General features: G+C 34.9%; 1 long non-coding RNA gene across 1 annotated transcript in view; it reads right to left on the bottom strand.

Annotated features, from left to right (window-relative positions):
- Nucleotides 1–1,219: 1,219 nt before the first annotated feature.
- The window catches only part of LOC140631641 (uncharacterized), a 37,005-nt gene continuing 11,385 nt past the window's right edge, over nt 1,220–26,839 (bottom strand). The window contains exon 3 of the long non-coding RNA XR_012029174.1: nt 1,220–1,772. This is a non-coding gene — a long non-coding RNA (uncharacterized lncRNA). The remainder of the gene's footprint in view (nt 1,773–26,839) is intronic.

The raw sequence follows: 26,839 nt of genomic DNA, 5'->3' as shown, positions 1-26,839 counted from the left end.
GAGGGCGGGAGGTGGGGGTGACTGGGTGACGGGCACTGAGGGGGGCACTTGACGGGATGAGCACTGGGTGTTATTCTATATGTTGGCAAATTGAACACCAATAAAAAATAAATTTAAAAGAAAAAAAAAAAGAAGCTGAACTCATTGAGCCACCCAGGTGCCCCTTCATTCGCAAATTAAATTTACCTTTCAATTTAGCTTATTTAAGGGATGGTTGCTAAATTTTCTGTTGAGTCCACTGTTCCTAGATTACAACTAAGTAAGGTAAGAAAAATAGCAAAATGAGCAATCAAGAAACTTGGAGACAATTATTTCAAAATGGGTTGGGGAAGGAGTATTTATCTTCACGTGATGTTTTAAAATGGTATGTGTAATTTACTTTGAGATTATTAATGTGTGTGTGTTGTGTATCAAGGCAGATAAATTTAGGTAAGAATTGTTTATGGAAAGGCACATACATATTTCAAACCTTTAAAGACAAGACCTTAAATCCCTTATAAATTCACTGCCTACTTGACACCTGCAATTACTTTGTGGCGAACAAAACTTTTATACTCCAATTAGGACGGTTAAAATGGAAATATAACTGGGAGAGAATGCACACTAGAGTATAAACCAATTATTTTTTCAAAGAAATAAATTCATGAAGTGGCTTGGGGACAGACTATCCTAGAATCAGAATGTCAGGTGCTTGCATTATGTCATATTCTAGGAACATTTATACACAAATATATTTTGACTAATAGATAAACAAGTTGTTACTTGGATTTCTACACAAGCCGGCTACTGAAGAAATTAAAAAAGAAGTATTAGATTTAGTTCCTCTTCTCAATAACGTTACAATTTAATTAAAGAGCGATGACTAATGCACAGGAGATAATTAGCAAATAATGAAAAACAGTATGAAATTTATGTGACCCAACTTTTAGTTCCAGCGCGTAGCTCTACTTTTTTTTTTATCTTATACACTAATATAAACCCTCTGTGAACAAAACAAAACAAAACAAAACAAGTGGCCAAAAGGAAAAAAGTCTGCACACATAATTTCAGATCTTCCCGATACTTATGAGGGGGTTACATCCCAATAAACACATCAGGCATTGAAAAATTTGAGTAGATTGAGAATATATTTGATACAGCCAACCCACCCACCCTTATTGCTCAGTGTGGCCTAAATCAAATGAGAAAATGAGAGTGATTTAGTGATTTAGTGCTCAGAACACTTCCATCAGCCTATAGTTAGGCAGAATCATCTAACATAAAGCCTATTTTATTAAAAAAAAAAAGTGTTGACCGTCTCGTAATTGACTGAATGCAGGACTGAACGTGGGGAACAGAATGGTTGCCCGGAGCCAGGGGGGTTGTTAGTGGCCTGGCTGCTGATCCTCATGGTTGCATGGGTCCCTGGGAGCCACCCCTGCTGCCCCTTGACCAGCCACCAGAGAGCTTCGGCCCACACAGCCAGAGACAAGTGCATACTGGGAAAAGGTCAAAATAGAAAATTCAAAGTATGGTCTCTACCAAATGCCTAGTACTCTTGCTCCATTGCCTGAAAAATCCTAAGTCAAATCACCGGAAGCCGGGGACCCTCTAGTTTTCGATGTTTACTAAAATGGGTCCTTACAGTAGCTTCTTCCTATGGCTTTCAAGAATCTGAGCGTCTTCCATTAGAACTGGAATCACAATAATTAATATTTTTCTTCTCCGTGCCCTCTTGTTCTGATTGTTCACATGGCTCTTCAGGCTTCTGTTTATATAACATTTTATTCTCCCTGAGAAAAGAAAGGTTTCATTACTGAAAAGAAACCATGTCATCATTAAGTTCTCAAATAAAGACGGTTCAACTTTGTTCCCGTGTTTTCAACCAATTAATCAGTTTCCACTCAGAGGGAGAAGCCTTCATTATTCACATACTATTAGAGCAAGTAGAATTATAATGTGACTCTGAAAAGAAACCCACGCTTATCTTTCAGATTAGAAAAAATGTACAGCAGGCTTGGATGCTTATTATGATGAATCAAAGTTCCAGGCAATAGTTTTTCTTTTAATTTTTGCTTCATGAAATGATGAATGGCTGGTAGGTAATGTAACATTCATTTTGAAATAACAGGGATAAAATATAACAATATTTTAAGTTAGTGTTTTAAGTAATAAAGAAAATTTAATAACTGTCATCCTCACTTTGTGGGTTTTTTTTTTTTTCCCCTCTCCAACTACTTCTTTTTTTTTTTTTTTTTTTTTTTTCCCAACTACTTCTTTTTGATTGACTCAAGAACTAGGTCTATCAAAGACAAGTGCCAGTTACATTCCTATTTTGGTCTGATTGCATTTTAATTACCTCTGGATTCCCCATTTACCATGAAATCTGTGGATTATAATTTGGCATGTCATTTAGTGTTCTCTCTAGGGAGAAAACATGCTGACCCCAGGAAGTATATATTTTGTCCTGCTGGCAGCTGAATTTCTTATCACAACTCCCCTAATTAACTTTCTGGCACACAAGTCATCTATCTTGAACTGAGTTTATGCAAGATATTATTATCAACTTTATTCAATCTTGGGAATTGGAATATAGTATGTTTCAATTCCATAAATGTAGGAAATATTTAAATGTAATTAAGGATTTAATTCCAGGGACACCTGGGAGGCTCCGTGGTTGAGCATCTGCCTTTGCCTCAGGGTGTGACCCCAGGGTCCCAGGATCGAGTCCCGCATGGGGCTCCCCATAGGGAGCCTGCATCTCCGTCTGCCTGTGTCTCTACCTCTCTCTGTGTCTCTCATGAATAAATAAACAAAATCTTTAAAAACAAACAAACAAAAAAATCAAAAGGATTTAATTCCACTCTTGGCAAATGGGGGAAAAAAACCGACTCTCTTTTGAGGGCATCCTGTTTCCCTGAAGTCACATTTTAAAATAAAATGCAAACTTTTGTTTTATCCTCTAAACCCGCAATACCCCCTCCACCACCCCCAGTCGCTATTTTAGGAAAATTACCACCATTTTCCTTTGATCCTTAGAGTAGAAATAATGGTTAACTTGATTCATATATTTTATTTAGACTGTACCCAATTTATTAGTTTTGTCAGTTATAACCTCATAATTTAGCATCGATGTGTCCATGTTTGTTCATCTATATTGCCATGTGCTAATTCAGGCCATAAGTGTCTTTCGACTGAAGACTGTAATGTCTGTCTTTTGCACATGCCCACATTCATTCCTTATTCAATTCAAAAATGTTCTTTTAAAAGTGAAAAACTTCAAATGGGACACTCCTGATCAAGTATTTTCAAATAGATTTCTCACTTGGAGTTAGAATAAAACCCATCCTGCTGAGAGCCCCCTACAACAATCCTTGCCTAACTTTCACTTTCCAAATGTATCACCTTCTTGCTTAACCTGCATCAGTGCCACGGGACGTTTCAGTTTTTTAGATTGTCAAAGATTTTTATATTATCAGGGCCTTTGTAATATTCCGTCTGTCTGGAAGACATTTTTCCTACAATATTTATCTCTTTAGTTCAAATGAATAAAATATGATCTGTGCTTTCAGTAGCTTACAACGACCAGACATCAGACATACTCAAGGATGGAAGGAAATCATAAAGTTAGAGGCATGAAAAGGTCACTCTAGAAACGCAGGGTTGCCTATGCCATGCAGGCCGGGGAAGATATCGTCAATAGTTGCAATTATACCAGTATAAACAGTTGTATTTTGAGAATTGATAATTCGTTAAACTCTGGGCTAAAGACTGTATCCTCTTCTCCAAGACCTGCTTCCAGGTAGTCAGTGTCAGTCCAGATGGAGCTGGGTGAGACCTCAAAGAAGATGTGTTAGGTAGTAATAAAATTAGAAAGAACTCCGCTTTCTCCTGCGTCAGGCAATCAAGAAGTGTGGAGAGACAAGCGTATAAGCCAAGCAGAGCTCTGTAGGGGGAATTTTGAAATCAATATGATATCCCGACGGACCTAGATGAAAATTGATGTCATTGTAACAAAGAGAAATCCAGAGAGAGTTGACTGCGTTGGAAATGTTGAAAGTATTTGAAAATGACCTCAATAGCTAGCACTCTTGGCTTTTTGAATGAAACACCACGTGTTAGGTTTTTGGACAATTAGAGAGGTAGAAGGAAGAAGAACCTAGATGTTAGGTAAGCTGCAATGAACAGGGAAAAGGGCCTTTCATTTGCATTTTCCTGATGATTCTATGTATCAAATATTTGATTTTTTTTTCTTTTTTGCTAGTACTCTAACTGCTCTGTTACTGGGGGTTTTTCAATATTATTCATCTTTTCAAAGAATCAGCTCTTGATTTTGTTGGTTTTTCTCTTGATTTCCTGCTTCCAATTTTATTGATGTCTGTTCTAATTCCTTTTACGTTTTATTCCACTTTTCATAGTTTTATTCTTTCTTCCTAAATTTGACAATGCTATATAATAATTTTCAATTCAAATAGTGTTTTCCTTGACATCCAGGTGGCTCAGCGGTTGAACATCTGCTTTCAGCCCAAGTCGTGACCCAGGGTCCTGGGATCGCGTCCCGCATTGGGCTCCTGCCAGACAGCCTGCTTCTCCCTCTGCCTGTGTCTCTGCCTCTCTCTGTGTGTCTCTCATGAATAAATAAATAAATCGTTTTTTAAAAAAATCAAATAAAAAAATAAAAAATCAAATAATGTTTTCATTAATTCAAATAGTGTAATCATTCAGTGATTAATAAAGTTGTCTTCTGAACTGAGCTTTCTAAATAATAGCCTTAGGTAGTATTTTATTTAGATAAAGTTACTAAGTTTCATTCTATGCTTAAGATTAGAATGGAAAGATGTGAATTTACATTTTTGTCACTCTAGTCTGTGTAAAATTGTCAGGAGCAGTAATGTGATCTAAGAGCTTTCAGTGTTTTAACCCCTCTAAAGAGGTTGGTACCTGGCTTTTTGGGGACAAATTCTCTGTATTACAGTCATTGTAACTAAAATTGATTATTAGCTGCTTCACTTGAGAATGTCATTGGCCCATTTCCTGCTGTAGAAATAAAAGAAAAAGAGGAGCTCATTTTTAGACCTATCTTGTTCTTAAAATAACAACCAAATGATGGATATTTTTCCAAGGTCATGAGTACCTGTTTAGGTTTCATTTAAGGTTATTTTATTTAATGGTGGCATCAATTTATCCAATCTAGTTTTCATTAGAAAAAAAAAGTTTTATTAAAAGAAAAAGAAGCTTCTTTTTCATGAACAAAGTTGACCACATGGGGAAAAATAATTATCCTATTCATTCTCTTTGTAGTTTGAGGTAAGCCAAGTATAGGGGAATGCTAAATATATAGAGAAAATGTGAATGTAAATTTAACCTACAAACAGTGTGAAATGATTCCCTTTTTTTCTGCATCCTTGGAAACACCTGTTGTTTCTTATTGTTAATTTTAGCCATTTTGACAGGTGTGAGGTGATACATCATTGTAGTTTTGATTTGCATTTCTCTGATGATGAGTGGTGTTGAGCATCTGTTTCTGTTAGTTGTCTGTCTTCTTTGGAAAAAAAAATATCTATTCATGTCTTTTACCCATTTTTTAACTGGATTATTTGGATTTTTTGGGTGTTGAGTTTTGTAAGTTCTTTATTTATTGTGGATATTAACCCTTTATGGGATATGTCATTTACAGATATCGTGTCCCATTCCATAGGTTGTCTTTTAGTTTTAGTGTTTCTTTTGCTGTGCAGAAGCTTTTTATCTTGATGAGGTCCCAATAGTTTATTTTTGTTTTTGTTTCCCTTGCTTCAGGAAACATATCTAGTAAGAAGATGCTACAGCCAATGTCAAAGAGGTTACACCTGTGCTCACCTCTAGGATTTTGATGGTTTCCTGTCTCACAATTCCAGACCTCAAGATACATTACAAAGCTGTAGTGATCAAGACAGTATAGTACTGGCACAAAAAACAGACACAGAGATCAATGCAATAGAATGAAAAATGCAGAAATGAACTCACAGCTATACGGGTAATTAACCTTTGCCAAAGCAGGAAAGAATATCCATTAGGAAAAAGACAGTTTCTTCAATAAGTGTTGGGGAATCTGGACAGCAACATGGAAAGAATGAAACTGGACTACTTTATACACCATACACAAAAATAAATTCAAAGAGTCCATCTATACTGTAAAATAAGAAGAATTTGAATACAATCTAGGTTGGTAAGTTATATTAAGGAATTATTGGTAACTTTTAGGAGATATAGTTGAATTATATGTAGGTAGGAAAATATTCCTCATTTTTAAAAATGCCTAAGGAAACATCAACAGATAAAATAGTTAATGTTTTCCTTTAAATTACATCTATTAGGGATGCCTGGGTGGCTCAGTGGGTAAGTGTCTGCCTTCGGCTCAGGTTGTGATCCTGGGGTCCCGGGATCGAGTCCCACATCAGGTTCCCTGAATGGAGCCTGCTTCTCTCTCTGCCTGTGTCTCAGCCTCTCTGTGTCTCTCATGAATAAATACATAAATAAATAAATAATATAAATAAATAAATAAATAAATAACACCAATTAAGAAAAAAAATGATGTGAAACAATTATGATAAAATACTAATTATTAAATATGGGCAGTTTGGCTGCCTTATATTTTTTTCCCTACATTTTATATATTTGAAACTTTCCATAACAAAACTGATTTTTGAAAATTCTAGAACATAAATGCCAGTCCTGACGTATTGAAATAATTTCATAACTTTTTGATGAATTGAAGTATGTGGTAAAAATAAAAATCCTAATATCCCAATAATTCAGTTGTGGGATTGAATTTCTTCCTGTAAACTTCTTTTTGCTTCATCCATTCTTTTCTATTATCATCAATGAAAGTAAATGTCCTACGTTTGGAGGCATCATATATTTTTTTTTAGTAGTACAATTCCAATCTTAATTGTATTTATTCTTGAGACCATTAGGAAGTAGTGTGCATCTGTGATTAATAATTATATTTCAGATTTCAAATTATATGTGTATGTACATCATCCTTTTGGAAAAAAAAAAAAAACTTTTTCAAATGATTCCTCAGGGTATACTAGGCCATATATATATCACTACTAAAAATTGTGCCTTAGATTCTTGAAGTTATATTTATAATGAGAATCATAATGTGAATAAGAAAAAGAAACTTTAATGATGCTTTAAAGTATAGAACATTCTTCAAATAATTTTGAAGCGCAGAATAAAAGTGCAAGTAAAACATAATTTTACGCAACGCATTACAGGAAACATGGTATAATGTCTCCTCAAACTGAAGGAGATGCTGTAGTTCCAAAATTCAATGACAAGAGCCTGAATGTACAGAGTATGCCCAGAAAATCTTACCTCTAGATAGCTGCTAGTAAGCTTAGTTTCAATATTTTTTCTGTTTCTCTAGGCTGCCTTGCTATTTTCAATTTCAAATTTCTTTTAGAGAAACTGGCTCACTGTGAGTCAGATAATTATTTTTGAGAGAGAGAAAGAAAGATGAGAGAGAGAGAGAGAGAGAGAGAGAGAGAGTAATCACAAGCAGAGAGGGGAAGAGGGAGAAAGAGAATCAAGTAGGCTCCATGTTCAGCACAAAGCTTGACACAGGGCTCGATCTCATGACCCTGAGATCATAACTTGAGCTCAGATCAGGAGTTGGATGCTTAACTGACTGAGCCACCAGGCGCCCCTGTGGGTCAGGTAATTGTATCACTGGATCATTCAGGGAGGACAAAGAGTGTCATGGTGTATATACCCTGCTCATCCTCGTGAGCGGGGGCACTGTCATAATCAGAAGTTACTACCTAGTTATCCAAGCAACCTAATCACTGATCCTTTGGTTTGCAATTTATGTTACTAGTTAATTTTGTAAATATGTGCAAGGCTAGAATTTCAAGAGGTGGTACACGTGCCCCTCCCTCATTGTACGAATGTGCTATATGAATTTCCCTACTTTTATTCCTCTTGCAGTAGAGATTTTGTAAATTTGAAAATGGGCTAAATACTTATTACCAATTTAGCCTGATTTGTGAAACATTTGCATTTTGTCTGTACTGTATGCATTGTCTTTACCTCTTTATTTTTGTCACTTTTACAAATATTAAGTCTCCACTCCCATCTCTCTGCAATGTGCCACTCTTTTGCATCTGTAATCTCCTATGTCATAACCACCCAATATCTACACATTTAGAGTTAACTATTTTGTCAAGTAAAAATGGCTCTGTAGCATCGTCCCATTTGATTTGGGGGATCCATCTTCATAGATTCCTATTAACCTGTCATGCGTTGAATCAGCGTGGCTGCCACTTGGTAAGGGCAATTCTCCTGAGGCACATGTTCTAAGAACCTAAGACAATATCACCGATTTTAGGGTTTTTTTTTTTTTTAAGATTTTATTTATTTATTCATGAGAGACACAGAGAGAGAGAGAGAGAGAGAGAGAGAGAGAGGCAGAGACACAGGCAGAGGGAGAAGCAGGCTCCATGTGGGGAGCCTGATGCGGGACTCAATCCTGGGACTCCAGGATCACGCCCTGGGCTGAAGGCAGGTGCTAAACTGCTGAGACACCCGGGCTGCCCATATTTAGGTTGTTAAGGTGACTTCTTACTTCTGTGATAAAAAAAACTTACTGGCCAACGTTGGCAGTATCTACAGTCATCTGAAGGATCAACTAGACCTAATATCCAAAATAATTAACTCCTATAAATGGCAGTAGATGCTGCCTTTCAGCAAGGAGCTCAACTGGGGTTTTCAATAGGAGAACCTGTATAATCACTCCCATGTGTCTTGGGCTTCTCAAATCATAGTGATTTGTTCCCATAAGTTTCTAAAGAGCAAGAATTCCAGGAGTAGTGACAGGAATTTACAAAGTTTTATATGGTTAATTATTGTAAGCTCCAAAACATCTTAACTCCTTCACATTCCAATAATTAAAGAAATCCATTGATTCAAGGGAAGGGATTTATACTCCGTATTTGATATGGGGAACAGCATACTTACATGGGAGAGAATTGATGGTGGCATCTTTGATTACTGATTTTACCCACTTTGCTTCATCTCCGAGGTCAACTTACTAATACTATTGCTTTTTCTTTACCTTCCTTTCTTTTCTTCCTTCTATTCATGTAAGAGCACGTAGTATGAGGTCTACCCTGTGGATAGAATTTAAAGTATACAATACAGGGACACCTGGGTGGTTCAGTGGTTAAGCACCTGCCTTCAGCCCAGGGCGTGATCCTGGAGTCCTGGGATCGAGTCCCACGTCGGGCTCCCTGCATGGAGCCTGCTTCTCCCTCTGCCTATGTCTCTGCTCTCTCTCTTTCTTTCTCTCTCTCTGTCTCTATGTATCTTTCATGAATAAATAAAATATTTCTAAATAAAGTATAAAATACAGTATTATTAACTATATGCAAAATATTGTACAAAAGATCTCTAGGATTGATTCATTTTGCCTAAGTGAAATTTTAGTTGCAGTTGAACACCAACTACCTACATTCTCCCTCCTTCCAGTCTCTGGTAAGCACCATTTTACTCCTTCTATGAGTTTGACTAATTTAGATATCTCATATGAACGGAATCATGTAGTATTTGTTCTTCTGTGGCTTACTTATTTCACTTAGTATAATATGGCCCACATTCATCCATGTTGTCACATATATCAGATTTCCTTTGTTTCTAAGGCCAGATAATATTCTGTATATATAAACCATATTTTTAATCCATTCATCTGTCAGAGAATGTTGAGATTATCTCTCTTATTTTGGCTGTTGAGAAAAATGCTATAGTGACCATCAAAGTGCATTTATCCTTGGGATCCTGTTGGTAAATATTGTGTCCATATCTTAGCTTCATACCATTTGCTAACACATTTACTCTGATTTTTACTTCATCTTTCAAAAATCTGTATTTGGATTATGGACTATGATCAATTTTACAAGTAGAGTTTGAAATTTGTTGAGTCTTCCTTTTGATCCAGTGCATAGTTACATATTTAAATAGTATGTGGATGTTGGGGGAAAAAGTCTATGTAATGTTTCTTAAATGTAAACTTCTATAGCTACCTTAAAGTACTAGAAGCAATTTATACTTAAAGATATTAAACTTTCGGTTGTGTTATGACTGATTTAGCTAGTTCTGTTTCACCATTTTTCCCTTTGAATTTGGATTTGACTTATATTTTCCCTCATATGTATTTTTATATAGTTGCATTTATCATTTTCTGAAAATTTTATGATTTTCTAGATTTTGAGTCAAAGAAAGAACTTTCCCATTACAAATTTATGAATAATGTGGCAATATTGTATAGTATTTATGCTTTTATATTTGACTTTGGTGAAGTTTGGAGATGGTGGTTGTTGTTTTTGAGATATTTTTTCACCTTGAAAATCCCTGTATCCATTACCTGCTATTCCCATCTCCATCCCCAGTATTTTGCAACCAATAATCTACTTCTTGTTTCCAAAGATTTGTTTATTCTAGATGTTTCATTTAAATTGAATCATACAGTTTATGGCCTTTTTCACTTAGCATAATGTTCTCAAGGTTATCCGTGTTGTACCATATAACTCTACTAATTCCAATCTGTGGTCTTCCTAGAATAGTTTGTATGGATTTTTCACCCCAAGGCCATACTTTATGGCTCCTTTACATTTCCATATATGTTGTTTTGTTAGAAAATAATATTTTAAATAATATTATGTGACAATTCTAGAAAACAGGTTCTACTCCATCCTCAGATTTTTTGTTTTATTCTGGAGCTGTTTGCTGCTGATGTTTTTGCTTGCTTATATAATATTTTTATGAAACAATCCTGAAAATTCTGTTTTCTTTGTCATTTATAGCCACTGACATCTCTTGAGTCAGCTTAGTGGTCAGCTAATGAAAGGACAGAGATTCCTAAAATGCCTGGAATCAATAACTTTTCCTTATTTTGCTGAGCGTCATTGTGCACATTGTGTTATGTCTTCAACACTCAGCGAGGCAGATTACAACTCTGCCTTAGCCTTCACTTCCTGCTTGTATAGACTCTCAAGGCTAGCCAGGGTGTAGGGCCTTCCCAGTTATTTTCTGAACATACATGCAGCCCTGGGCATTAGAACAGCCTTGTGCAAGACCCAAATTATCCAAAAATATTGAAATACTGGTGATTTTCATATTTCTCTATGGTTATTTTATCCTTCAAGTTTTTGTTTTAGACTTTTTGGTTAGGCTGTTGCTTGCCCCAATTCTTATCTACTGTCTCAGGAAGCAAATATGGTGTTAACTGTTTTTTGTTTTTTGTTTTGTTTTGTTTTTGTTTTTAATACCCAACTGGGTTAACTCTATATCAGAATAAATAAAGACAGTGCTGGAAGTGAGGTCTACCAGGGAATTACCAGACAGGTTAAATAATGGAGGCTCTTCAATCATGTTCTGCTTCAGCCAGGGGCTGTGAGGCTGCTAGTCTTCACTATAATTGTAGGCTGTTGGGTTTCAAGGCTACCATGGAGCTAAAATGTAGGATGGCATAGGACAAATGAAAATGCACAAGACTTTTTTTTTAACAAGATTTATTCCCTTCTTGAATAAAACTACCTAGATGATTGTAATGTTTGCTTAATTTCCAGAGTACAGTGTTGATTCTGACAGTTTTTGCCAGAGTTCTCATTGCTTTTATGAAACAGTTTTTTCATAGGTCCTACTCCGCCATTTTTGTTATTATTTATTTATTTATTTATTTCCAGATTTAATATGTTTTTTATTGATTTTATTGAAGATGTCCACCCAGCACAACATGCTCAATATGCCCCCAAATACACATTTATAATTGTTTATGTCACTGATATGTAGCAATAATTCTAATTTCTATGTGTCACAGTTAGGGATACTTGAAGTCTTCTGTGAACTTTCACTTTAGCCTTTGTTTTTTTCTTACTATGGGTAGAAATCCTGGACTCAATACATTACAATAATTATGTCTTTATTGCCTCCATTCTTTTATTTTAAGTTTCTATTTAAATTCCAGTTAGTTAACATACATTGTAATATTAATTTCACATATACAACTTATTAATTCATCACTTACATACAATACAGAGTACTCATCACAAGTACATTCCTTACTCCCCATCACCTATTTCACCCATCCCCTTACCCACCTCACCTCTGGTAACCATCAGTTTATTCTCTATAGTTAAGAGTTTGTTTCTTATTTGCCTCTCTCACCCCCTTTTCCCTTTTTTTCATTTGTTTTGTTTTTTATTTTTTTATTTTTTTTTATTTATTTTTTTTTGTTGTTGAGATATTAGCTTTATTGCAGTGGTCTGGAACTGAATCTGCAGTATCTTTGAGGTATGCCTGTATAGTTAATTGATTTTTATTTTTTATTTTTTATTTTTTTATTGGTGTTCAATTTACTAACATACAGAATAAATTCCCCGTATGTCTGAAATGGTATTTGTCTTTCTCTGACTAATTTTGCTTAGCATAATACTCTCTAGCTTCATCCATGTCATTGGAAGTGGCAAGATTTCATTCTTTTCTAATATTGAATAATATTCCATTATATATGTAATGGAAATATATATATATACCACATCTTCCTTATTCATTTGTCAGTTAATGGACACTTGGTCTGTTTCCAAAATTTGGCTATTGTAGATAATACTACTATAAACATCAAGGTGCACATATCCTTTGAATTTGCATTTTTGTATTCTTTGGGTGAATACCTAATAGTGCAATTGCTGGATGTAGGGTAGTTCCTATTTTTTAACTGAATAATTTGGGGTTTGGGGGGAGGTTAGTTTTATAAGTTTTTTATATATTTTGAATATTAATCCTAAATGATGAAGTCCCAATAGTTTATTTTTGCTTTTCTTTCCTTTACCTCAGGAGACATATCTAGAAAGAAGTTGCTACAGCCAGTGTCAAAGAAGTCACTACCGTTGTTCTCCTGTAAGATTTTTATGGTTTCAGGTCTCATATTTAGGTCTTTAATTCATTTTGAATTTATTTTTGTGTTTGGTGTGGGAGAGTGTCCCACTTTAATTCTTTTACACGTTGCTGTCCAGTTTATTCAAGGAACAAAACAGCAATGTCCACTCTCACCAACAAATCTCCTAAAAAAAGAAAGCAAGTGGTAAAAAAAAAGCAAAATTAAATAATGAATGCTAAGTCAAACAAATGAATTACCAAGCAAACATGCTTCATATATTAAATGTATAATAAATTCAATATAAATAAATTAAATATAAAATGCACAGTCATTTCAAACACTTAAGGCATATTTTTTGTATAAATGTATTAAAATAGGGCAGCCCTGGTGGTTCAGCAGTTTAGTGCAGCCTTCAGCCCAGGTCATGATCCTGGAGACCCAGGACCGAGTCCCAGGTCTGGCTCCCTGAATGGAGTCTGCTTCTCTCTCTGCCTGTGTCTCTGCCTCTCTTTCTCTCTCTGTGTCTCTCATGAATAAATAAATAAAATCTTTTAAAAAGTATTAAAATAATCTCAATTCACTTTAAAAATAAAAATTGACATGAAATATTTCCTGCTTATAATGCCATATTATTTGTAAATAGGAATAAGCTATGTATAATGTACCTAATTGTGTTAAACATATATTTTTCCTGTCCTATTTCTTGGTTTTGGACTGTGAAATAAAAACATACCATCATTCCTGTAATCTATATATCTAACATCTATATTTAGATGCATGCCAGGTGCGGGGTGTGTTTGTGTGTGTGTGTGTGTGTGTGTGTGTGTGCACAAATCGAAAGCAAATACATTCAGATGTAATAAACACTTTAAGAAATTGATAATTCTTTGCAACTTATGAGACCTACAAAACGTATTGGAAAATAATCCACAAAGGCTTCAGTTTCATTAAAACTATAGTAACAGCATATGTACTGACTGTGTGTAAATTTGCATGGATTTGTCAAAATCAGTACCTATTTTTTGTTTACACCAATAGAGAGTGATAAAATAAAATAAACATATTACTATTTGCATATATTATTGCACTAACCAATGCAAATGCATGTGTAAGAAAACATTCTAAGTTTGGATATTTACAGTCAGGCAAGGAAAACATGGTAGAAATTCAGAGTGATATGCAGTGTTTTGAGATACCTATTATAAAGTATTTCGGGATCTGAAAATGCTTTTTTAGTAATTCGATTCAGAATCCACATTAAATATATGCTTCCCACTATGGGCTCTAATTCTAAAAATAGTTTTGATAAATTCAAGGTATCAAGGGAAACATGTACAAAATGAAGATGGTGAAGTTATTAATATTTATAGGAGGCATTCTATCACTTTTGCCAAGCTGAAGCAGTGCCATGTTTAGTTGTTGTAATAATAAATGTTCCATGAAATAGAGCTATATTACTGTGAGCCGGGATGCTCTAGCTGCCTTCAACACAGCCATTGACCTCTATGCTTAAAGATTTCTTCCTCCCACATCACACATTTTCTGTGAAGGTAATCCAGAATTAGACTATCCAAACTTAAAACAAAACAATACAAAACAAAAACCAAAAAAACAAGCAAATAAATACAGTCTAGGAGAGAAACTTCCTAGGATAAAATTTAAAGGCAAAGAACAAAACAAATGTTTTTAAAGTATTCAAAAGTAACATAGAAGGGGCGTGAGGGCTGTGGTCATGCATCTTTTATTTATCTTCTTGGACTCAATGCAGTTTATATGCATTTGCTATTAATACACGACTATTGTTTGCAAGTACATGCAATTTGGATTAATTCCTTAGACTACTACTAGTAAAATATCTTTTTATATTTCATCTAATAATATCCATAAAATATTATTTGATTCTCATTAAGAATAGTAAGACCAGTTCAGAAATTGGCTTCGGGATGACAAAATACTGCTTTATTCTTAGATTTAAAAAATTATGTAGCCTTTGCTAAGATGCCTATTTGTGATATATTCTTTTCCATACTATTCTATTCTTCCTCTCAGTGACTGAACTTCAATAACATCTAAGTCAGCATTAGTATTTTATAAATGAGGAATTTTTGTTTTAAAGTTTAATTATGTAGCTTGAAAAACAATTTATGTTTGCAAATTATGATTTGGCACAATTAAACATAAATGCAAGCAGATGGTAAAATGTAGTAATTTAAATTTTCTTGTTATTATTTTGTTTTTAAATTTTGGATGTTAATGGAAGGTTTTGATAGTTTAATTTCAATAGTTCCCACCATTTAAAAATATATCGCATTTTAAGTATATTAAGAGGGTTCTCCAAATGGCATGCATTTGTCAAATATTTGACACAAGATCTTCCAAAGCTACACTAACAATTATTTAAAAAATAAACCTTTCTGTAATTTAGATACGTTAGAAAGGTCTACATTTATAGTAATTCATGGGTAGAGTATATTTACAAATATTTCTGAAAAATACACTCTGAACAGCCTGACCTACATTCTCAATTGCATGAAGATAAGAGGAATATGCAAGATGAAATTCAGAAGAATGAAATAACCTGCCGGATTAATGGAGTAGATCGCGACACAGGGTCTCCAAAAAGAGGCAAAAGCCCTAGACCCTAAGCTTGTGTCACCCAGGGTCCTAATGATCCAGCACCATTGTTCTTCAGATTATCAGAACAGACACGAGTGGCCTCAAGTACTGCCACAGCTTCTGCTACGACCTGCACATTTGTGTCCTCTCAAAATCCTGTGTCAAAATCACAACCCCCTCTCCCCCATGACCGCTTTTAGAGATGAGACCTCTAAGGAGGTATTGAAGGTTAAATGAGGTCATAAGAGTGGGGTTCTTATCTGACAGGATTGGTGTTTTTAAAACAAACATCAGAAAGCCCATCTGTGGGAGGTGTCAGCATAGGTGCAGATGAAGGTTCCCACGAGATCCAGGGAAGGGGGGGGGGCATCTGCATGCCAGGGAGGGAGCACTTATCAGGAGTGCAATCAGCTCTCATCTTCAGGTGGAACTTCCAGCCTCCAGGCTTGGGAGAAAATACATTTCAGATGGTGGAGACCCCCAGTCTGTAGTAGGTTGTATGGCAGCCCAAGCAGACCAGTATGTCTTCCAAGTAAAATTTAAGACAAGGGTTAGGCAATGGAAGCCAGAGGAAGTAGGTGTTGTTAAGGAATATTCAGCTCTATTTCCTCAAGTCAAAGAGGAAATCAAGAAGGTGTGCTCACTTGCATATGTGGAAAAGTAAAAACATATGGCACCTAATAATAATAATAATAATAATAATAATAATAATAATAAAGCAAATGGCACTAAAAACGTAAAACATGATACAGCACTAAAGCAAAAAGGAATATAATATGAAGAGAAAAATCCACTTCCATTCCAGAGCCAAGGATATCAAGATAATCTCTGGTTGACACATACTAGTCATTGAGGCATGGGACACAAAAGAGCATAGAGGACTGTATCTTAGCTCTTAAAGCATCTTCTTGAATGTGACAAATAGTTACATGACTGACTGACTGAATGAGCAACAGTAATATGAGCTAGATGGCAGGAAACTGATCACTTCCAAAGGCTGTGGCTTGCTCAACTACTGAGTAGGCGAAGCCGAGACTCCCTGCATCTTCTGATTCCAAGGCAAGTGCTTGCTAGCAGTATCTACTTTATTAATCTGTAACTATTTTGTTACCCCCAATTTAGGAGCATTTGTGATCCCCACCCCCCCCCAAAAAAAGTATGCTGTCCTTGCACTGGAGAAGGGAGAGGCGCTAGTTATGCTGCTTCCATTAGACAGTCCTTCCAAAGGCTTTCCTCCAGCGCCATTACCAAATCCAGAAAACCCTCCTCCTCCAGAAGGTACAAACCTTTAACACCTTTAAAGGCCCCTCCACTATCAGATTCAAATCCAACATTTCTACGCTTTGCTTTCTTTATGGCTCTATTCTTCAAGACTTCCTCACTGGCCACTGAGAATGTTCCCACCTCTTCTGCTTCATCTTCTTGATCCCAATCCCTATCTGTCAATTCCTTCTCAGCAATTCTTTTGGCCATATTTTCAAATCTGCTGGGCGCCGGCATTGTTGTGCTCACAATTAATTTGCTCCACCACGTCAAAAGTCCAGACCAGATGTCTAGGGATTTGGGACATGTAGCCTCAAACTCCTGCCATTACATCCCTTCAAGGGCTCTGCATATAATAAAATCATTGCCCGTGTCTTTTTTACAGTTTTGCTGTAGCTCTTTAAGTTTTAGTTTTTGAATTTTGTCACCATCCTCACATTTGCAGTAGTTTGGTGCTATAGTTGATTCATATTGCCATGTTATATTAGATTTTTCTTCTATTTAGACTATGTTAGAGCACTTCTTTTTTTTTGCTGCAAGTTTTGATTTTCATAGTCTATGTTATTTCATTACCTTTGAATGGATATGAGGTTTGGTTTAGACGTGTTTCTGTTTTCTCTTTTTATATTCATGATTATTTGTTTTCAGAGACCTACAATATAAGGTAATCGTATGGGGAGAAGGAATAAAAGAGGTTTATTTGGTTTCTTAGTTCAAGATTGTTTTCATCAGTTGCCACATTAAAACACAGTTTCCATAACAAACTACATGTTGTGTTTGAGGAGGAGAGTCTGTCTTCCACTGATTTATTGATACTAACTTCTTTTCGAGTTCCTGCCTGGAAACACTTTTAGTCTTTTTTTTCCCCCCTAGCTTCACTAAGTTTCCAAAGGATACCTTCTCTTCTCAAATTTTGTTCAACCCCAGAAACAAATATTTCCCAACATTCACATTTTATTCTCTGGTTTTCCACCTTTCTTCCTTTCAACATGGCAACGGCCAGTTCTCTTATGCACCAGGTCTCAAAATTACTTTCAGAAGCTCCACACTGAGGGTTTGGGACTCTCCTTCTAGGGGTGATGAGAACACAGAATGTAATTTACTCTTTTATAGACTTGGCAGGCTCTCAGCAAAGGGGAACTTCCTGTGCATGGTACTTAGGAAAACGCAATGTGAAATTATAGGGGTAGAGAATATAATTGGTGACAGTTTTATGATTCAAAGAGAGAGCTCCAATTATTGGCAGGATTAGGATGTGATTTTAAAGGTGATGAGATTTCTGGTTACCTTAATAAAGGTCTCGTATTTAGAATTTTAAAAAAGTTAATAGGGATGTATAGCCACATAACTAAGTGCCAAGCAATACCTTTGAATCACTTAGAATTCAACCTGAAAAATGTAACCAGGAAGATAATGGACATGAACTTATTGGAAACACGGTATAACACGCAGCCTACTGGTACTGAGACTACCTGGCGTGAAAGTGAAAGTGGGCTTCTCTATTACTGCAAATCCTTATCAAGTAGCTGAAAGGAGATGGCAGTGTGACCTGCTTTACTGAAAGTTAGATTATGAAAGGTGACCTCATAACTTTCTTCAAAGTCTAGAGTTAGTGATTTGTAAGAGGAGAACCTTTTGTAAATGTAACTATTTCTTCTTGGAAAATCTCTCTATGCACTGTATATCTCTCTGTCATCTCTATCTATCATCTATCATCTATCTATCATCTATATAAATGTCCTAAAATAAATTTTAAGCCTCCAATATATCAGTGAAAACATCAAGAATTAATATATTTATGTATGTTTGCAATAAACAGTTATGACAATGAACACGTAGAGACACCAGTCATGATCTGAAAGAGCACTATATTTGTTTTGATAACTATTTAATTAATCCTTGATAATTTTCTTCCTCCAGGAACCTGAAACACTTCCTTGGTAAAGTGGAAATAATAATATGCAACATCCTTATAGGAGAGGATCTATAATTACGTTTCTTCTCTTTTCCATGAGTTTGGTGTATACTTTTTGCTTTAACAGGTATATTTTGTTAAGTTTCTTCTATATTTGGATAATACAGATAAAATAGTGCACAGATAAAAAAAACATAGTAATTTAAACAATGTTTTTAGAGAAAATGAACATTATGAATAGAGAAAGACGAAACATCAGATCAATATTCTGTTTCCTGATGGACTTATATTGCTAATTTGAAGAATAGAATGGATATCAGAGCTCCCTTGTATGTCTTTGTACAGTGAAATATTAGAGTCACACTAAAAACAGAATTCTGTTATTTTGGATAAATAATTTTTAAAAGATTTTTAAAAATCTACCCTGATATAGTACAGGGCTTTATAGACACACTTGGTGGCAAAATCATCTCTAAAAGGAAATCCACTGCTAGGAGTAACAAAATAAGACAAAATGACATGTATTTCATAATTGCAGGTATATATGGGTTGGAAGTAATTTTAATACCTGGGTTTTTTGTATTATTTTTAATGCCAGATTAAGAATTTGTGCACACCCAGAAGTTCTTTCTATAATGGAAAAATAAAGTCCAACTGAATGGCTAAATTACTTTGCTGGGAGTTAATTTTCTTCTTACATTTTTAACCAACATCTTGTATCCCAAATTACTCAGTGGAAAAGTAAATTGATGGCATGAAATTAATTTCCACTTTTTTTAATCTACATGGATATAAATCACTGCAACTTGGGGGAGGTTGAAAAATGACTGTATTAACAAAACTTCATGTTCAACAGACAAATAAACATCCTCACAAATCCAAATCACCACTGTGTATTTACCCATCATTAGCCATAATCTACTTGAGATGATGATGATAAATGAACCAAGAAACTGGATCCCCAAACAGTACCTATTTAATGATAACAAACAACCCAAAACACAGAAAGACTCACCTTCCATGAAATTGGTGTCTAGCCTGATGGGGACCTAACTCAATCTCTGGTGTCACAGGTTTCTGTTATCAAGAGCGCTCTTCCCATAATCTCACAGCTTTGCTTCCATTTGAATACTAATATTTTCATTAATGTAGTTGATGTTGATACACAATGATAAACTTTCTCAAGGTAAATCCACTAACTCTTATATTTAGATGGATAGGTGAAAGGTAGATATAGATAGATGATAGATAATGATGATAGATTGGTAGATCGATAGATGATAAATAGACTGACCCACCATAAGGAAATATTTAAGATGTTTTTAGTTTTTCATAAAAAAACTGGTACTTTGGCAATTTTAACAATATTTCCAAAGTTCTCAAAGGTTCTCTCTTCAATCTTCTAAGCTATAGCTGTAAGATTAAGCTTGAACAATTTTATGTTTTATGCTATGACTTTCAAGACCTAAGATGAAGTCTTTTGGGACACTAGGTATCCAAATAACAAGTGCCCTTTGCTTTGTGACTCTGGTAAATTCATGTTATCATAGTTCATAGTTATGAGGTCTAAACTCAAGAGTGAGGAGGTGGGGCTTAAATTGTCTTTCCAGCGTCTCACGGTCACCCTTTCACTCTTTCTGTCTGTAGGCACAAACCTGCCCATTTACACCAACATAGAACTCAATTCTGCTGATTCTATGGAATGGGTTGATTAGATTAACATCTGACCTATTTTTAAATCTTGACATATTTTCTCTGGATGTTGATTATACTGTTTTTATTGCTATAAATTATTTTATCAACCTTGGCCTTTCTTTTTCCTTATCAAGAATTTATGAGTACCTCTTAATCACATCAGCAAGGTAAAGAACCAATCATCACAATAAAGGCAATCTATTCTCCTTATACGACTTGAATTTAGGGAGAGATTCTCTTATGAGATATTTCTGAGACTTCTTTGTATATTATTATTAGAGATGCATCTCAATGTTTTTTTCTTAATAGCTGTTGTTAAAATTAAAAAAAAAATAAGCAGAAATAACTCAGATCAAAATGGAACTACGAAAACAAAATCTATCCAGGAAAATAAATTCAAAAGATAAACAACAAACTGTTAATTGCACTTCTATCACAGACAAATCCTGCTGTCCCTACATCTAGAAGACAAATTCAGATGAAGGAAAAATGGCAATTCTATTAACCTATGACCAAGTGAATTGAAGAGTACAAATGATATATGCTATAGGAGTTTAAATAGACACACTTCATACTGTCTGGTTAATATAGAATAGAAATTGGAACCGGAGCTTAATCTTGGGATCAAAAAGTGAATTTTACTGTTGCGTGTGAGAAAGAAAAGTAGACGGGTGTGGAAGAGAATTGCAGACAGACAAAGATATTACAGAGATTAGTATTAGTATTAGTGATGAGTCTTCTAGGTAAGAACTGAAAACGTTAAGACATGATCAAATTTTCCTACAAGGGTGGATAGAACATGATTTTCTAAAGGATTCGTAGAAAGTATTAGAATGGCAGCTGTATTTGTTTTCTATTGGTGCTATAATAAATTACTGCCGACCCAGTGGCTTAGAACAATAGAAGTGTATCCTGTTACACTTCCAGAGGTCAGAAGTCTGACATGTATTTCATTGGCTACGATCAAGGGGACTGTGAGAGCTGCACATCACCTGGAGACTTCAGTTCCCTCAGGCTGGCGTCTTGAAAATGTTGCTCCTACAGGTTGTAGAAGGTCTTGGTGGATTTGTGTCCATTGCTGATTTTTCCTTCCCCTAGTGCCCGTGAGTGTCCGGGCATGCCCTCACACCACAGATTTGGATGAGACAACCTCCTCAATTAAGCCTTTTAATCCTTAGGAGAGTTCGGAGAGAAGGCTGTGGGTGCACTTTGGGCAGAGGTTGTGATTCCAGGACCCAGACCATCCCCTGCAAGGAAGTTGTTTTTAGGACTTAGTCGGACCTTCCCTGTGAGTATCTGGTGATATTTGTCAAGCAAAAGCCTGCAAAGGGAGTAAATTCTAGCATGCCTGATACCCCCCTTGGTTTTATTTTATTTTTTATTTTGTTTTTTTCCCCCTTGGTTTTACACTCTCACTAGCCTATACTTAGCTTTAAGAAACTGTTAAAATATTCTAGCTTATTCTTATTTATAAATCATTTGGTGATTTCTGTCCCAGGTAAGCAAATACTCAGCCCCAGTTTCTCCCTACAGCTTTCTGTGTCGCTCAATATTTCTGAGTAGTTTTTTGCCCTGTGACCTCAGTTCCCTGATAGTTTCAAGAAAAGTCATTATGTGCAGTTTGTCCAACTATTCTCTTGTGGCAGGTAGAAGACTGGCCTCTTTCCAGTTTTCTGTATCTCTTTATTAGATATAGTGGCATTGAGTGACTCTTCAGTAAGCTTTCATGATTTATATCCTTTAAAGAATTTGTCCATTATCTAAATTTTTAAATGTATTGCCATAGGTTTGTTCATAATATCCTATTATTTATCAATCTGTAGAATCAGCAATAATGTCACCTTGCCATTTCCAATATTGGAAATTTCTGTTCTCTTTCTTTTTTTTCTCCCTCATCAATCCAACTATAAGTTCATAACTATTGTTGATTCTGTCCAGAACCCACTACGGATTACATCAATTTTCTTTATTGCTTTGTTATGTTTTCCGTCTCATTAATGTATGCTCTCACTTTTATTGTTTCCTTTGTTTACTTTTAGTTTAAAATGCTCTTCTTCTTTTTTTTTTTTTCAAAATGCTCTTCTTTTTCTAGTTGCTTATGGTAGAATCTGAAGTCAATGATTTAAAACATTTCTTCTTAATCTATGTAGTTACTACTGGAAATGTCTCATCTTTATAGCTACATTCTACAAACTGAAATGGTGTGCTATGTTTCTCCAGAAAAAAAATTCTTTCTAATTTCCCCCTTGATTGTTTCTTTGATTCACATTATTTTGAAGTACAGGATTAAGTTTACATGTATTTGGATATTTTTCAGGTCATCGATTTAATGATTTCTAGTTTAATTCTAATGTCTTTGGAGAATATCCTATTTAATACTAGAATCCTTTTACATTTATTGAAATTTTTATTAATTATAATAAGATCCATCTTGATAAATATATTTTGTACATTTACAATATGTATACTACTGTCCTTGTATGGTGTATATTTTAAGTGTCAGTTGAGTCAACTTCTTGGATAATCTTCAAGTTTTTCACATTTTAAAACTTTCACTTTTTAAAATAGCAAGAAAATGTCATTGAAATCTGATTATCACAGATCTGCCTATTTTTTCTTGCAGTTTTATTGGTTTTTGCTTTATATGTTTTGCAGCTCTGATACTAAGTACATGGGTGCTTAGAATCCTTGTGCCATTTTACTGGATTGACCCCTTTAGCATTATGAAATGACCCTGGTAATATTTTTGCTCAAAAACCTACATCACAAAACTAATTTAGTCACTAATGTTTTTGATTAGGATGAGCACAGGATAGTGTTTTAAGTTATTTTTATTTCAACTTGCTTGTGTATTTATTTTTTAAAGTAGATTGCTTCTAAACAGGGCTGAGATTTTTACCTTACTTATGTTTGGTCTAGTGGGGTAAATGTAGGAGCTAAAAGCAGAGTAACTGCCACTGAAATAATTTTATAAGCTAACAAGTTGGTCTGCCATTGTTCCATGAATTCCAACAGAGGACATGAGTCGGCTAAGTCAGAGAGAAATGACTTTAATACAACAGCAACAATAGCATCAACATGTTGCCCTGGTTTCCTGAGCACCAAAACTCATAGGGTGACTCAGAGGGACAGGAGACCCTCACAGGTCCACTAGAACAGGCACTGTTCTTTTATGTTGTCTTAGTCTATTCAGACTACTACAGCAAAGACCACAACTGGGTTGCCTGTAAATAACAGCAATTGATTTTTCAAGGTCTTGGAGGCTGAAAAGTATAAAATCATGGTGCCAGCAGTCTCATTCTGATGAGGGCCTTCTTTCTGGTTCATAGCCAGCACCTTCTCCCTATATCCTCACATGATGGAACAGATTAGGAGACTGTATGGGGTCTCCTTTACAAGGACATCAATCTTGTTCAAGATGGCTCCACCCTCATGAACAAATTTCCTTCCAAAATGTCTACCTATCAATACTATTTCAACATACAAATTTTGGGAAGATATTAAGATCATAGTACATCTTTATTCTCATAAGAAAATATGAATTAAGTACAACATAGGGAACATAGTCAATAACATTATAATAATGGAGGATGACAGATGGTAACTCCACTTATGATGAGCATTGTGTGACGTATGAAACTGTTAAATCACTATGGCGTACACCTGAAACTAATATAATATTGTAGGTCAACCAAACTTCAATTAAGATTTGAAGAAAACATTAATTTAAAACAAGAAAATTTGACCTCTCAGCTATGTAATTATATGGCATTTTATGGAAATATTTAAAGCAAATATTTATGTGAATTCATGTTTTTCTGTTTCATTTTTTTTTTTTTTTAGGATTTTATTTATTTATTCATAAGAGACACAAACAGAGAGAGAGGCAGAGAACAGGCAGAGGGAGAAGGAGGCTCCATGCAGGGAGCCCGATGTGGGACTCAATCCCAGGACTCCAGGATCACACCCTGGGCTGAAGGCGGTGCTAAACCTCTGAGCCACCCAGGGATCACCTTTCTGTTTCATTCCTGTAGAAAAGTAATAAATTAAAAATTAGTCATTTTGAGAATGATTCAGGAAATATCACTGATATGGAAAAATCATATTTTAAAGGATAGAAGCCATTTAAACATCTTATATCTTCATTTTTCCTTTGAGTATAAACATTGATTTTGATTTATTTGTATTTCTAGATCTGACTATTTTCTTTTCCTCATTCCATTTTTTTCTCATTCCATTTATTTCTGAGTAGTTAAGATTTTTCTCATTAAAAGTAAGCCCATTGTAGTTTCAACTTTGGCTAGTTCTATTACAATGAGAAAAAAAAAATGTTATAAAATCAGTCAATCATGGTTCTGGAGGGGTTTTTGAGTGAAACCATACTAAGTTTTATAAAAGTAATATTAATAGAAACCTAAACTCAAAATGGTTCTAAAGAAAAATATTCTCTCTGGGATGCCTGGGTGGCTTAGTGGTTGAGCATCTGCCTCAGCTCAGTGTGTGATCCCAGAGTCCTGGGATCGAGTCCCACATCGGGCTCCCTGCATGGAGTCTGCTTCTCCCTCTGCCTGTGTCTCTGTCTCTCTCTCTGTGTGTCATTCACGAATAAATAAATAAAATATTAAAAAATAAGAAAGATATTCTCTCTCTCAAGGAAAATAGAATTTAAAATTCTAAATCAAATTAAATTTTAGGGTTCTGTTGGAAGAGGAAATCCATGATTACTTTTTTTTTTTAATTTATTTATTTATGATAGTCACACACAGAGAGAGAGAGAGAGAAAGAGAGAGGCAGAGACACAGGCAGAGGGAGAAGCAGGCTCCATGCACCGGGAGCCCGACGTGGGATTCGATCCCGGGTCTCCAGGATCGCGCCCTGGGCCAAAGGCAGGCGCCAAACCGCTGCGCCACCCAGGGATCCCGATTACTTTTATTATAATTTCAAAATGTTGTTAACACTTTTGAGGGTATTTTAAAAATAAAATGCACATATCAGCATTTCCAAGGACAGAATAATTTCATATTGTCTTTCTTTTCCTATGCATATTACCAGAGTAATATTTTCACATCTTAAGATTGTAACATACAATATATTAACTATTCTTTCATCTGATTTGTCATATTTAATTATATTTAGTATAGAATTTTAAGATTTCTTATTTACCAGAAAGAAAGAAAGAAAGAAAGAAAGAAAGAAAGAAAGAAAGAAAAAAAGAAAGAAAGAAAGTAAAGAAGAAAGAGAAAATGCAAAAGAGAAAGCAAATGAGTAAAATAAAGAAAAACTGGAATGGAGGCAAGATGGGAAAAAGTAAGAAAAGGAGTTAAAAAAGAAGAAATGATGGATAAAGATTTTAAAAAGGCTAGACAAAAGAGAGTAAGAAAGAAACCCCACTCACCTAAGATTGAGGGGTGGAAAATAATTCATAGCTCATGAAATGTACATTTAAAAAGTACAGATAAAAACAAAGACTGCTATATGAATTTTATATGGAAAGTCAAAGTCCTAACTATAAAATATAAAAGAATACACAGGACACTTCAAGTTTAAATGTGTCACTCTTGTCTCTCATTACAAAAGTTAAAATTCATTATATTAAAATTCAAATAAGTAGTCGTTCCTTCTGTATTATCAGTTGACTATGACAAAGAGTTCTACACGTAAGCAACATTTTTTTTCCTCTTGTTTCAGGTATGGATAGCCCCTTCAGTATCCTGTATTTATTCAAGGGAAGTCTTTTGTATGGTATTACTCCTTACAAAGCTTCCTACCTCGATTCCAGTTCTCCAAAGAATAATTTTCTGTGAACAGATCAGTGTCTAGGCAATAATTAATCTTAATCAAACAAAGAAGAAATATGTTGAGGCAGCCTAGGAATAATTAATTTATCTTCAGGGATTAAAAAAAAACTATGATGAAGAGACCACATTACAAGAAAGCCTCGACTTGTCAAAGGCAGAAAAGCTGATCTTTAAGTACAGAGAATCTTTTCCATTTTTGCATTCACTAGTACACTTAATTAATATTTTGCATGAATTTGTTCAAATTAGTCCACCAGGGAGTTGGGTCTCATCTGGAATATAATAAAGCCAAGTAGAGATACTGACCTAAGGTCAGTTAGCAGTTAATCAAATGGGCATCCAAGCTATTAATTTTCTTTTAGACTTGGAAATAAAAGAACATTGATAAAAGGAAATATAATTTAATTAATTATATTAAATGAACTCTTTGTATAAATAGAATGTTTTCCAAAAACATTTTTTTGTTTTTTTCCAAAATTCTACAAATATCTTTAATAAGTATTTTTTGTAAAACTTACTCCTGCTTCAAATGTCAGTGAAAATATTATAAAACATGGGTGAAGGATTCATTTATATTTTACTTTTATAATGTTTTACAGTAATATTTATAGTTACATAATTCAATTTGTTATTTTAATGGCTTAACTAGTTGAAATT

The sequence above is a fragment of the Canis lupus genome, chromosome 4, assembly GCF_048164855.1.
Source record: "Canis lupus baileyi chromosome 4, mCanLup2.hap1, whole genome shotgun sequence".
In the NCBI taxonomy this organism is placed as follows: Eukaryota; Metazoa; Chordata; class Mammalia; order Carnivora; family Canidae; genus Canis; species Canis lupus.
Note: the sequence above shows the minus strand (reverse complement) of the source record. Positions and strands in the feature narration are given on the sequence as shown.